General features: G+C 37.0%; 1 pseudogene; it reads right to left on the bottom strand.

Annotated features, from left to right (window-relative positions):
- Positions 1-926: 926 nt before the first annotated feature.
- LOC141410725 (mitotic spindle assembly checkpoint protein MAD2A-like) lies at positions 927-7,841 on the bottom strand (annotated as a pseudogene).
- Between the last annotated feature and the right edge of the window lie 6,570 nt (positions 7,842-14,411).

Here is a 14,411-nt window from a genome sequence, read left to right as displayed (position 1 = left end):
TTGATAAGGATAGTAATGAAGGCTATGAATATGCATGATGATGAAGAACATAAGAAAAACTAGGCTGACAATAGGCTGAGAAAAAAGGTGCCACAATATAACATTTGCTAAATTGAACTAATTATAAATGACATTAATCCCTTTAAAATGAAGCTTATTTTAAGAACATTGTTGTAAGATGAGGACACTGTTATCAAAAGATATCATTTACTATACTGAATCTCTTCTGATTAAACTGTATTAATACACTAATATCAAAATATTTTAAGAAAAATTTAAAAACATACATTTAGCGCTACTTCTTCATTGTCACTTAATGTTTGATTAACATTAACAGTTCTTTACCAGAAGAATTAAACAGTACAAATATTCATCGCTCCAAGAGTTAAGTTTTATAAATTAAAATCCAATAATCAGTAGTTTTTTTCAGTATGGGATCTACACACTAAAACAAATGACAAAAGTACCCAATAAAACAGTATTTCTCTACTTTTACTATATTTCATATTCAATTATGTGTATATTCTGAGTCATTATTTTTACTCATTTTATTAAATACTTGATTAAGTATTTAATCAAGTATTAACACTGTTTAAACACTGATTAAACACTGTTCTAAGCTCTTTATCTGTATTTACTCATTTAACATTTCCTATTATTAAACAAGTGCACATAGCCTGCATCCTTCATGCAAAAATCACATATTTAATATCTATTAATGTGTATATTACTGTGTGTAAACTGCTAAGAATGAAACAAGGTGCTGAGTTCTTAGCTGAAAAAAATGACTAAGTATTTAGCCTTGTAGCAAAAATTTTCCATGTATAATTTAACTTTAAAGAACTTCACATTACAATGCTTACAAACTATTCTGGTTCCTCTTGAACAATGTTCACTAAATGAATTATGTTAAACCCATAGTAAGTCAAAAATGTCCCCCCACAAATGGAAAAATTATGCACATTCATCAAAGTATAATGTTGGCTTTCCCCATGTGAAAATTTAACAATGAAAAAAAAACATTAATTGTTGATCTTGTTTTAGGAATATAAGATTTGAGAATTACATTATTGTCCCCATCTCACCTTTAGTCATTGACAGGACTTTGATGGTCACCAAGTTGTTTACTTTGGGGATTGTGGTAGTAAAGAAAGGAAGATGGATATCTTCAGAACTGGCAGTGAACTGAGGTCCCATTTTTCAGGTCCAATCAAATCTTTGTATAAATCATTAGATTAAATGAGCCTATGTTAGGGATAAGAAAGTACATTACTTTTCAAAATCAAAACCATCCCACAAATCTCTCAACAGGACATGCTTATGAGGCAGATGCTTTACCATTTGAGCCATAACTCCACCACTTTTTTGTCCTAGTTATTTTGGAGATTCATGCTTTTTGCACAAGCTGGTCTGGATGGTAATACTCCTATTTTACACTTCATGACTAGCTAGGAAGAGAGGCATATGCCACTACACCCCACTTTTTTCCTTTGAAATGAGCTCTGATTTTTTTGCATGGATTGGCCTGGAACTGTGATCTTACCAGTTTCAGTCTGCTTTGTAGTCTCAGTGGCAGGCACATTAGCACTGTGCTCAGACTCTCAAGCAGCTAGGGTTACAAGTATGAGCCACCAGGGCTCAGTTGTGTACTTTTTTATGAGAAATACAAATTTTTATTTTCTGTAAGGAGAAAACCATTGAAATATAGTAAGCATACAATTACATAAAAAATGAACATTAGGCACAAGAAATCTATATACTACTGTTCATATCAATGGCTGGCACACAGAAGGCATTTAGTAAATACTTCATTAATGGAGTAACTAAGAATGAAAGAAAGATACAATAATATTTAGTCATATTATATGAAATAATGGGTAGAAAATAAAAGTAGTGAAAAGAATTACATTAAAATGTTCAACAGTGGGTGTTATGGAATCCTTTTCCATTTTCAATATTTACAAATTTTCTGGAATTCATATACACACGCACACATGCTACATTGCAATGATAATGAAGAAAAAAATTAATGAAGTGTGGTTCACACAACAGTAGCTTAGTCTTATTCTGAATAAATCTAAGGCAATAAGTTGCATAATACATATAAAAAACATTTAATAGTGCCAGAAATGTCACTATAACTGTGATCTGTCTGATCACTGAATGGATTTATTCCTGGACAGCTTTCTGAGCCATTTCTCTGGGAGCATAGCAAAGAAACCAAGTTGGTTAATTCATTTTAAGTTTTAATTTAAGAGAGTTTGCAAGCTTTAGGAGGTTGTAAAGTATCTTGGGAAGTTCATAGGACAATAAATGAAGGAGAGTAGAGCCACATCTTAAGTTGTGAGGGGACCTGGGGCCATTTTGTATAGTTAACAGTACCTTTCAATAACTGACTAACTGGTCCATATACTGTATCACCTATAGTTCTGCATATATCACCAAAAATATTCAAATTCAAAATTTACTGATTTAGGCTGGAAGCAATTATATTAAAATTATCCTATCTATGCGAACCTATGAGGTACCACCATAGCCTAGGATACTTTCCTTGAAGATATTTTAGAAAATACACCTTAGAAACATACTACCTCAGTAAGTTAGAACACATTTGCAATTATAGCAAGTTTTGAAAATATACATCAAGGTAAGAATAATTTAATCTACACTTCTCTGTCATCTTTTGCAGTCTTGTCACATTCAATATCTAACTGCTGCCACTTTTCAGTATTTGAGATGACTACCACCAGTTTCTGAATGAACAGTTGTATAGCCAGTATTTTGTGGTTCACTTTATTGCAAAGCAACTCTTTCCTAAGCTCACACTTTCTATCTGTAGTAAATTTCAACCACTGGTATTTTGGACTGCCTCTCACATTTAAGGAAGTTTGCCCCATCAATAATAGAGCTTCTGTTTTTGAATTGTTAATATTATGAGCAGGTATATACTAGATGTTGAGGATACAGCATGTGGTGCTTTTGAATAAATGGAGGTAAGAACTTAGGAGAGGGACATTAATATAATTATGAACACAAGAGATGTGAAGTTGTAATTATGATATCTGTTATGGAGAGAGAGGGATAGAACAGTGAGAGCATAATAGGAAAATATGGCCCATTCAGGAAGGTGAGGAAAGCATTGGTTTTAGTTCTAATGATTAACTAACTAAGCATGCAAAAGTAGAGGGAAAAAAGGCTTTAAACATTACAAAGTGGACAGCATGGGACCAGAGCATTGAAGCAAACCAATACAACTAGAGTGAAGAAAGGGAAAGTTAACTAATTCTGGTAAAATAAGAGGTCAGAGCATGCAAATCCATGTGGCTCAAATTAAAGAAATCATACTTAAGAATCAGGAAAATCACTATTGTACTTGAAACAGAGCAATATGAGTTAAGACTTGTATTTGAAACTATCATCCACACTATCATGTAGACTATGGACTGAAAAATATTAAAAGAGCAGCTATGGATACTAGTTAGTTCATTGGTAATTTGGTCAAAAAGGAATGAAAGCTTATAGGATATAAGTAGTAGAGATGTCACCAAGACATTTCATGGTTATAATTATTAAGATTTACTGGATTAGCCATGAGAATAAGGAAGAGTAACGATTCAGAAGTAGCTCTCAAGTTTCTGACTTTTCTTTCTATTTAGACTATTGAGCTACATTGAGAGATTATCAATTTGGAAGACTATCCTAAATTTAGTTATTAGTGTGCTGAGTACAAAGTTATCTCCAGATTAGACACATCAAGATATAGGTGTTAGAAACACAGGTCTAGAATAAGAAGAGATCTGGGTTAGAGAAAAGCAAATGGTTGACTCCACAAAAGTTGTTAGTGAAGCTATGTCGATGTCAGAGATAACCTAGACAGAGGTTATAAAGAGAAGAAGCTCAGAACGAGCCCAGAATTAATCTTGAAATTGGGACAGCATATTCAGAGAAAGAGATGAAACTAAGAGAAATAATTCAAGGTATAGAGTACATAGAAAATATTAGAGAGGAGCAGTAACATAAGGTCTCTAACAGGTTAGAGGAAATGAAATTTTTTTAAAAACCTGGAACTATTTGCTTGTAAAGAAGAGCAATTCTTTTATTTTAACTAAAAGAAAAATGAGAAGTTCAGTAAGATGAAGACGAACATTCACAGTGTCCTAGAGGACCCACAGCAGATGATCTGATTATGAATGACTACAGATAACTTAATTCTGACCTCTGTTTTTGAAAGCTATTCTGAGAGTGGTAGGCTGTTGCTATCTATGTGTTTCTTATTTGCACTTGAAAATACAAGTCTATCCCCATGACTAGCAAAGCTCTCATCTTGCTGTTATGCTAGTACTGAACTACCAGAGCAGAAGTTCTCAATCAAGCAGGATTTTGTACCCAGAGTACCTTTAGCAATATACAGAGACATTTTTGATGGTGAAAGCTAAAAGGTGTGTTTAGTCACATCGTGGGCAGAGGTCAAGGATGTTGCCTCACATCCTATAATACACAAGAAAGCACACCACACTTAATACCAGATCAAAATGTCAACAGCACAAACGATAAACCCTGTATCCTTTGCCTGTCATTCTTGAGAACTGACCTGCTCAAGTGTTGAGGGATTTAACTCCTATTGATATGAAGGGTAGGGAAACATTAAAGGATATGGCTTCAAAGAGAAATATCACAGGGCACAGTGGTGCACATGGTAATGTAATGTTCTTGAGAGGCAGAGAATGGAGAGCTCAAGGCCAGCCTGAGCAAAGTTAGCCAGATACTGTCTCAAAACAAAACACAAACAAAAGGGCTAGGCATGGTTCAAGTGGAGGAACACTTGCCTAAACTGTTCAATCCCAGTACAAGTGCAAAAAGGAAACAAAATTGTTTCAAGCTAACAAAGTTCAGATGGCCATCAATGGAAGGCTCTCTTAAGACTAACAAAAATGAAAATTATAATTTAAAGAATAAAGCTATGATTGAAACTAATTAAAAATTCTGAAAAACAATGATTTCTGAATTTAAACACTTAAAAAGGAAAAAGATGGATACTGAAGGGCTTTTTGGAATTCTGGAAGATGGGGAGAAACAAGCTATAACTAATTAGAAATGAGATTCCTAAGCAAAGAGAGTCATGAGGAACTAATAGGAATACTAGAATGAAAAAAGAAATGATGGTGAACAAGCATTGATCCAAAAGGTGATACAATAATTTCTTGAATTAACAAAAAGAAAACGTGTTTTGATTTGAATAAGCGGCAATATTTTTCAAAAAGTTGAATGGAAATAGTTGAAAAATAAAACTCTACTGGATGTTCTACTTAGTTCATTGTTCTTAATTTCTTTTCTTAGTTGGATCAAATTTTATTTTCTTTGATCTCAATATTATGACAATAAACACCAGTTTACTGGTTACAGAAAATTAATTTATCATAGTTAAAGCAGACAGTATAAAAAAGAATATACAGTGGTTTCTCAAACAGATAATCGATATCATCACAATTGTGTAAAAATTCCAACTTCTTTCATTTGGATATATTAACTGCAAAAGCCATTTCTAAGAGAAATGATAAGAGACTGTTTTGTTAATTGGAGAAAAGGGCAAAACAGGTTCTACCTGGAAGCAAGGGGGTGAGGGGGAGAGGGAGGAAGGGAGGGACAGGGGGAGAAATGACCCAAACAATATATGCACATATGAAGATATGAATAAAGAAAAAAAATAGATTGTTTTGTTAAGACATAAAATTTCCAACATCAACTACTCAGTTTACTTAAACTGTACTGAGGGAAGGTGAGCTTTCTTTCAATTTCTCTGTTTTTTTCCTTGGTCCCCTTGAGATCAGTGTATTTGAGATGTTAGTTTTTTACTTGTACAAAAAGAGCTGGAAAAAAAACTCCTTGAGATGTATAAAATGTGGACCCTAGAAGACATGCAAAACTCAATACCTTTCAGTTGTTCCATCTCATTACTGAGATATTTTATGAGCTCAGAATCAGTAACGACAAGCAAGATGAGTCAGGATTTCTGCCCTCCAGTAACGGTGTCAGGTGGATCTACACCATGCTGATAGAAAATGCTGTGGATGCCAAATGCTGAAAGCAAAGGAAATGTTACAGCTATAAATGCCTAAACATGTGTTTGTATGTCTGCTGAAAGCAGAGAAAAGTAACATAGAAATTTCTTAAAATTTTGCTTCCAAGGAAAGCAAAGTGGCATTTATGTGGCTGTAAGAGAAAAATGTCAAAAGGCATTAAACTACCATTGCCAAATTTCACCTCTTTACACTCTATCTAAATTGAGATTATGTGGCCAGAGGAGATCAACTCAAGTTGTTTCCTCGGCATTAGTCACTGATTTGACTGTCTGGACCCCTCCCCAGAAAAGCCTGTCCCTCTAATTCCTCCTCATTTCCTCAGGCTCCATGGGAAGATACAGGTGGCCTGGTGGGGCACAATGCCACCCACAGCTCGGGTGGGGTGGAGTCTGGGTGAAAATCCACACCAGGCCTCATCAGCACACTAGGCCTAAGACAGGAGGAAGGTGTGTGCACTTTAAAGCGCAGCTCAGGAGAAGGGGAGGCTCTGTGAGCCAGGCCTCAGCAGCATACAGGCCTCTCTTAGCACCTGAGCAGCCCATCAGTCTCTCAAGAGGAGCCTGCATCCCACTCCCAGGTTCCTCCAGAGGGCTGGTACCTGCGCGGCCAGGTCCTCCAGGCCCAGGCTGAGCCTTGGTCCCGCGAGGCCGCCAGACCCCAGGTAAATCTCCCCGCGATGTCTTGCGTGAGGATTCATACAAGAATTTGGCCACGATCTTGGTGTTCTGTACCGGGTGATGTCTTGCTCTGGAGGGAGCTGCATCGCTGTGGTGAGGTCTGCTCACCATGATGCTGGTTTTAGAGGGCAGACTGCTCCAGCTGTGGCTTCCGCAGCAGTTTCCCTAGCAGGCGTTTCAAAAATAACGACGCGCCAGTAGCTCACGACTAACTGTAAGCTACTCAGGAAGCAGAGATCAGGAGAACCACGATTTGAACGGTGCCTGGGAAAATAGTAAAAATCAACTCAGCGACCTGCCGCCGGGCCCTCTGCACAAGCGCGACTCTAAACCCTGCTCCATGCAGGCAGGTCCTGAGCTTCCATAACGTTAAACTATTGCCAAATTTCACCTCTTTGCAATCTCTCTTGAGGTTATATGGTTAGAGAAGATCAAATTAGGCTGTTTCTTCGGAATTAGCAACTGACTGACTGACTTCCTGGTCCCACTCCTCAGGCAAGCTTGTCCCTCTAATTCCTCCTCATCTCTTCAGGATCCATTAGAAGGTGCAGGGGGCCTGGTGGGGTGCAGCGTCTTCCACAGCCCAGGTGGGGTGGAGTCTGGGTAAAAATCCTCGCCAGGCCCCACCAGGTACACCAGGCCTAAGACTGGGGTAGGGGGTACGCACTTTAAAGAGCAGCTCAGGAGAGGGGGAGGCCCTGCCAGATAGACATCATCAGCACGCAGGCCTCTCCTCCCACCTAAGCAGCGCGTCAGTAGTGAGGAGCAGCCCGCATCCCACTCCCAGGTTCCTCGAGGGGCCAGTGCCTGGGCGGCATGGGCCTCATGGTCTCCCAGGCCGACCCTCGGGCCCACGAGGCCTCTGGAGCCCAGGTCTCCCAGCCGCGTCCTGAGCGAGGACTGACAGAAGGAATCCACCAAAATCTCCGCAGTCCTGAGCAGAGTGATGGCTTGCACCCGAGCAAGTTGCAGGGCCATGGCGAGGTCCGCTCACTAAACGCGGCTGGTAGTGGGCAGACAGCTCCAGCAAGGGCTTCCACGGCAGTTTCCCACCAGACGTTTCAAAAATAACGACTAAACCCGCCGCCAGGCCCTCTGCGCAAGCGCGATGCGCCTCTCAGCCCCGCCCCACGCAGCCAGGTCCTGCGCAACCCTGTCTCTCCGCCCACCTCAGAGCGGCCTGTTGCGCAGGCGCAGTGGGTGGACATTAGTACTTGCTTCCAGGTGGTGAAGCTCTGCAGTTGTCTTGTTAGAGGTTGGGAGGTGGGGGGGCTGCTTCCTATTCCTGTTTTCGGAACAATGAGCGAGCACCATCTCTGAGTTTCAGATTTTCATTTTAAATTTACGTGAACATGCCAGCTGTGCCTGGCACGGCCACAGTGCTGCCTGGTGGATGTTAGAAACTTCTGCCAGATGCTTTGGGATTTCTAGAGGAGCTGCGTGAGAAGAACCTGATTTCTGCGTGGCAATGGGCTTCTCCTGGGAGATAATCATGTGTTCTTCTGTGTTACTTTTATAGAGATTATATTTCATTTTAGGTAAAGAACAGGAATTAAAATAAATCAGTAATTTTCTATTCTGATTACTTAAAGTTCAGTTTGTAGATCTAATGAATATATGGTTTTTCTTGGCTTAAAAATCAAGCTGCAGAATGCAACTTTCCCCCTAACACTTTCCTCTTAAGGGCTCTGTGGTGGTGCAGGTGCTCCAAAAGGTCAAAATGAATTTGAATCATGACATACTAATTAACAATGACTTTTTAAAAAACAACAAATATATCTCAATAGAGTTCATAATTTTTAAGGATCCAGTTACATACATAGAATATTAACCTTTTATCTTCAGTAAAGATTAAGAACAAAGTATTGAAAGCTAATAATTCTTAAAATTCTTAGTCATGGTTTCTAGTCAGAAAGCATTCCATATTTTATCAAATTAGTACTATATATTGACATCTATTCATAACTCAACCATGATTATGTACCAAATGGTATAATGTAAAATGTAGATATATAATTTTTTCACATTTAATCCACACAGCTGAAAAAATACATATTATGTGTGCATACATTTTAAAATATAATTGAAATTCAAAACAGCTCATAAAAGTTTCAGATATGGAAAATGCCCACACAAAGCCTCTGTGAAGAAGTAATAAACCATGGTCCTATTAATAAAAAATGGATTTAATGTGTCAAATTATTTTATAACTACTTATTTAAATTGGTGAGATATTTTTTGCCTATAGTACATTTTTAGACGGTTGGTTGTGAATATATTGAATGTTGGATTATTGTATTGCCTAATATGTAAATACAGGTAAATTAGTTCTACTAAGTCTGTCAACTAGCCATAAAACTCTGTTGTTGATTAAGGAGAAAAATATTTTTGAGATAATTCCATACATAAAGTAGATCATAAATTTAGGTCTTTCTCATATATTTATCAATACCATTGTATAAAACATTTGTAAAAAGAAAACACTTTATAAAAACATGGAAAATTGCTTGACTTTAAATTTGTCATATTTTCCTATTATGGATAAACTTGGCTTTACAATTTGAATAAATTTCATCTACCTTGCCTTGTGTTTAAGTTCATTCAAATAATACAATGGTCAAGCCTTATTTATCAGGTTAGAGATCAATCACTAATCATACACATTCTATTGCTTGTGTTGGATATTTCTACTTATAGATTGAATATGACAGTGTTTTTATTCTTAGTTCGTTGTTATTGTGGGGGGGTTTGCACTGGGGTTTGAGCTCAGGGTCTCACACTTGCTAGGGAGGTGCTTTTACCTTTTGACACTCTGCTGGCCCAAAGGGCTTTAGTTTGGTGTGTGTGTGTGTGTGTGTGTGTGTGTGTTCATTCTTGAAGGATGCAAGTTATCCCTACACCTCTTGTCTTTTTCTCACTGCTTCTTATACCCCATGTGGTGAGCTGCTTTGTCCACCATATGCAAGCAGTCATGATGTTCAGCCTCATCTCAGGCCCACCACAGTGGAGGAAACCAAAAGAAACCTATGAACCCATGAGCCAAAATTAGTATTTCCACCTTCAGTTGATGAAATATTTTTTATTAGTCATGGTGGCAAAAGTCTGATTAATATAGTTTGGTTTTGTGGTTTGTTTGTTTTTAGTCATCAAAACTAAAACAAAAAACAGATATGTTTTAAAGATAGGAAGACTAAATGGAAGAAAGTATACTTCTGAATTTTAATTTTGATATAATGGTATCCAAAGTATTCATTGAAAAGAACTTATTAAATTTCCATTTTCCTGCTGCCAATTATATGTGGTAAAAAATAATTTAAAAGGTGATCCATTAAAATGTTTTGATAGGTAGACCAGTGAAGTAAGCAGTTTCTTCATCCATTTGTTAAAAATACCAAACACAATACTTTCTACCTGCTTGGGAACTAAAGGAAATAATTGTTTCTAATTTTTAATTACCTTGGAAATAATTTATATTTTATAACATTACAAATAGATTTGGTCAGTGTGTACTGTATGCATGTATTGAGGCATCAGACTAAACCCCACAAAAACTGTCCATAGCAATAAATAAATAAATAAAAATAATAGAAAAAGTATTTTAAAAATATTGTGCATCACAATACACAAATATTCTGACCAGTGTAAAATGGCAATTGCAATCCAACCTATTGTTTGATCTATCGACTTTGCTGGTAGTTCCAACAAAAGAAGTGAGAATGAACAGTACTGTGGGAATATAGAGATGACAGATTTGAGGCATTTCAAAATCTGTTTAAGGTGTTTGGTTGAACTCTGAAGAACAAAGTCTTAGAGGTCATGGTGGAGCTATCTACATTGAAATGATGACCAAGTTATGGTATTGGGTTAGTTTTCTTTCTGGCAATTTTAAGACAGGAAGTGATGGATTTTCATGGAAAGTGTAATCACTCATAAAATAACACATTGAGAGATAAGAGACAGTGAGGGAAATTTAGAAGAGATAAACAGAAGGGAACAAATCATGAGAGACAAATGTTGTAAGAACCTACTAAATGAACTTGTGTTAGATAGACAAATACCTTTTTAGGGCTGGTGGAGTGGTAAGTAGTAAGAATGCCTGCCTAGCAAGTTTGAGACCTTGAGTTCAAACCCCAGTACCACCAAAAAAACAGATACTACTTTAGTAGTTTAGTACACAAATCACCCCAAAGAGAATGACTGGGGAAATATTATTAAATTTTGTATTTAAAAGTTCTTTAATAGGAAGCAATTTAGGTCACATTGTAGGGGGGTGTACTTCTGCAAATTGTTATAAGTTAGGGACAAAGAATGGAAGTAAAAGGTTTGTAGGAGATATGGAAAGTGGGGATAAGTCTACTATGTCTTGGGAATTGGAGTGGTTAATTGATTGATTGGAGATGAAGCCTTGCTATATAGTCCAGGCTGGCGTTTAACTCATGATCCTCATGCCTCAGTCTCTAAATATTGAGATTGCAGACATATACCTGACCATGAATTTACTTTTAGTATATTCAGAGGAAATGTTGGAAAGGAATAACTAATAGAGCCAGACACACCAAGCACCCAAATGGAGATAAGGACAAAATAGTCTTGCCTGGTAGCAAGGGGGTAGGGGTGAAGAGGGAGAGGGCAGGGGGATGTGGGGGGAAAGGGGGAAAAAGACCCAAACATTGTATGCACTTATGAATAAAAAAAAAAAAAGAAAAGATCATCTCATTGTATGCCAAACCCTTGGGCTATAAAATGAAGATTTGAATGGGATGATCTCTAAACTCTTTTGAGCTCTACTGTTTTTCTTAAACTTTATAAATTGTCGGGGCTACCTCTGTAGGTATGTAGGTTCATAATTTAAAATCTATTTTCCCCACTGCCTTTTAGTAGAGTGGTGAAAAGAATCTGAATCAGACAGATGTGTCTTAGGATTCTACTGCCACCGTGGTGGAACAAACACATTCCTCTGGCCCATGAATCTCTTTGTGTCTTACTAAATCTCCCCTGCTTCCTCCCGTCCTCCTCCTTCCTGACTGCAGCAAGGGACTCAAAGCTGCAGATAAAGGAAAACAGAACTCTGACCTGAGAGAGAGAGAGAGAGAGAGAGAAGAAGAAGAAGAAGAAGAAGGAGAGGAAGAAGAGGAAGAGGAGGAGAAGGAGGTGGTGGAGGAGAGAGAGAGAGAAAAGAAGAAGGAGAGGAAGAAGAGGAAGAGGAGGAGGAGGAGGTGGTGGAGGAGGAGAAGGAGGACGAGGAGGATGAGGAGGAAAAAGAGGAAGAGGAAGAAGAGGAAATATTTAACTTAATGGAAAAATGTTAGGTGTAATGTAGGTTTTGCATGACAGTTTAGAGCCCTTTGCTTTCTACTTAACTTGGTGTGAGAATTAGCTTATGGGTGGGCTAAAGACCCTGGTCACCTGTAGAATAAGAAAATGGTCATGACAAGAAAATCTGTGTGTGACATAGGCTTTTTGTACTCAAGCAGGGAAGAACTCCACAGAGAATCATCAGTCTCCTGGTCAGCAAAGAAGACAGCTTCAACATGATCACAGCAGGAAAGGTAAGTGAAACAGATTCTACTGTTGAAAATATACTCTAATTTTTTTATATTGAATGATAAAGTTTGTATGAATAATTTAAAATTTATATATAAAGTAGAAATACTACATACTCAAATGCAATATGTGAAATATGCTCTAATATATGATATATATGAATTAAAATGGAAATAAACTATACCCATATCTTTAACAAGAATATGGAACCTGGATCTATTAAAGTCTTAATTTCCTACATAATAAATTAGTAGAAAGTGATAGGCAATTGAGACCAATTTGTACATCAAAAGATAGAAAGGTCTTTAACCAAAAAACTACTTTTATGTTAAGAAAGCATAACTAAATGTGTTATTCTTTGCAGTCACATTCTTATGAACACAAGAACGTTAAGACTGATAAGAGTTTTGTGAGAGAAATTTCATTCAGAGTACTTTGACATATCATCTTAGCATTTCATAAGATCTCCGACAAAAAGCATATTAGTTACAAAGCATTAGATTCATCAAGGTTAAGAAAGACTGTCAACATACAAATTCTGATTAAAAGGACACATGATGGCACAATTCACAACATTTGCACAGAAAATTCACAGAATGGTACTTTCTCCATACAAAAATCAATTATATTTTACAGAAAACTAATACTAATTTTAGTGGAATCATTGTTAGCACTGGAGCACATGTATTTGTTTCTATGTTTTCCATAAATTGATACTTGTTCAATGTGTTTAAAGTTCAGGGAAATGCATACACTTGTTCAATATAATTAATTCATGCTGATTAACTGCTTCATTACCAAAGCCTGTGTCTCTGTTTCCAGAAAATGTATTCTGGAAATACTTGATGGTTTAGGCATGGGTCACGCAGAAAAATATTGCACTATGACAACTCCATTGAAAGTGTCTGAGGTTTCTGTATACACTGTGTGACACATCAATCCCACGTCCATAAAACTGGATGGAAATCAAATCAATGGCCCATTGCTAGTATTTATTCTACCTCATTTTATTTTCTTTCACTGCTGGTTAGTACTTATAATGACACATTATATTTCAAAGGAAAAGTTGGCAGACAAAAGAAAAATAAACTTGCCACTACTCAGCATAAACTAAGTAGTGAATTCTTAGAAAAAAAGTATAAACCATTCATATTAATTAAAATAAGAAAAATGTAACAGGCAATCAATACTCGTAAGCACAATGTCTATAGCTTAGCTCTGTGATAACCCTTCATTTATGTTCACACTTCCTCTGCCAACAAAATAATGAAAACTTAGCCAGGCAGGGTGGCACGTGCTTATAATCCCAGCACTTGGGAGACTCAAGCAGAAGAATTCTGAGTATAGACTAGCCTGGGTTGCTTAGCCAGTTCAAGGACAACCTGTGCTACATACGTAACTCCTGTCTCAAAAATCTAAAAGTAGGTGTAACTCAGTTATAGATTTCATACCTAGCAAGCACTGGGTTAAATTCCCAGCTCCACAAGTAATAATCATCATCATAATAACAGCAAATAATAACTTTCTAGACATGACAAATAATAATAACATTAGACATGAGGGTAGATGTTGTATGAATAAAGGAGAAAAGACAAGCCCTGACTTCAAGAGCAACATCCTTCTGTCTCTTTTCCAGGTAATAAAATGCAACGCAGCTGTGCTGTGGGAGATAAAGAAACCCCTTTCCATTGAGGAGGTGGAGGTCGCACCCCCTAAGGCCCATGAAGTTCGTATTAAGGTGAAACTTGTTTCAACTTCTAGTTAATTTTAGATTTAAAAAATTCAGAGATGAGGCTGGGAGCATGTGTCAAGTGATAGAGCACATGCTGCCTAGCGAGCATGAGGCCTTGTGTTCAAACCCCATAACTCAAAAAAAAAGTTGAGAGAATATTCAACCAATGATCTGCTAAGAGGTACATTTTATATGGTTTTCCAGACAATGAATTACCTTTGTTGCTGAGACAGGCTAAAATTGCTCTATTATTTTTAAAGTTACCAAAGAATATGTATTATATAGTTACAGGGAAGAAAATTTAAAGAATATATATGTTTGTAAAAAAAAGTGGATAGAGATATATATTTTCTTGGTGTTGTACTACAATTCTTCCAT

The sequence above is a fragment of the Castor canadensis genome, chromosome 9, assembly GCF_047511655.1.
Source record: "Castor canadensis chromosome 9, mCasCan1.hap1v2, whole genome shotgun sequence".
In the NCBI taxonomy this organism is placed as follows: domain Eukaryota; kingdom Metazoa; phylum Chordata; class Mammalia; order Rodentia; family Castoridae; genus Castor; species Castor canadensis.
This window is presented reverse-complemented; position numbering and strand designations above follow the sequence as displayed.